This window comes from Penaeus monodon, chromosome 28 (genome assembly GCF_015228065.2).
Source record: "Penaeus monodon isolate SGIC_2016 chromosome 28, NSTDA_Pmon_1, whole genome shotgun sequence".
Taxonomy (NCBI): Eukaryota; Metazoa; Arthropoda; class Malacostraca; order Decapoda; family Penaeidae; genus Penaeus; species Penaeus monodon.
Window position 1 is genome coordinate 6,996,557 of NC_051413.1, and position 425 is coordinate 6,996,981.

Sequence of the window (425 nt, forward strand, 5' to 3'; positions counted from 1 at the left end):
ATCTCCAGATGGAGGGCTTGAAAGCGGAAAGTAAGAGGCTCTATAAACGGCTAGTCTGGGAACCGTTCTCGATACGAAAGATCCACGTGCCACTGAATCCAGCGAGGGCAGCCCCTCAGCAGGAGGACAGACTTCCTGAAACGAATCCGTGCCGAGATCGGGGAGAAGAGAGGAGGGGGCGTGGTCGACCTGGGGATTGGTGGAAGAGGGGAATCGGGAGAGGGGAAGAAGGACATGGCTGAATCCTATTCTCTGGAGTCTGATTAATTATCGGCTGTATGACGCGATCCCTTGTTGTGGCGACCCAATCTCCCGGGCGCTCCTTTCGCTTCCGTCTTCCCTCCTTCCCGAACTCGCGCCGCGCACCGCACTCCTCCTTTGCCCCCTCCCTCTGCTTCTCCGCCTACTTGTCCTGCTCCTCATTC

General features: G+C 57.6%; 1 protein-coding gene across 1 annotated transcript in view; it reads right to left on the reverse strand.

The window, feature by feature from the left end:
* Positions 1–425, reverse strand: part of LOC119591029 (protein scribble homolog) — a gene marked incomplete at its 5' end in the record, with an annotated part of 112,139 nt that overhangs the window by 110,747 nt on the left and 967 nt on the right.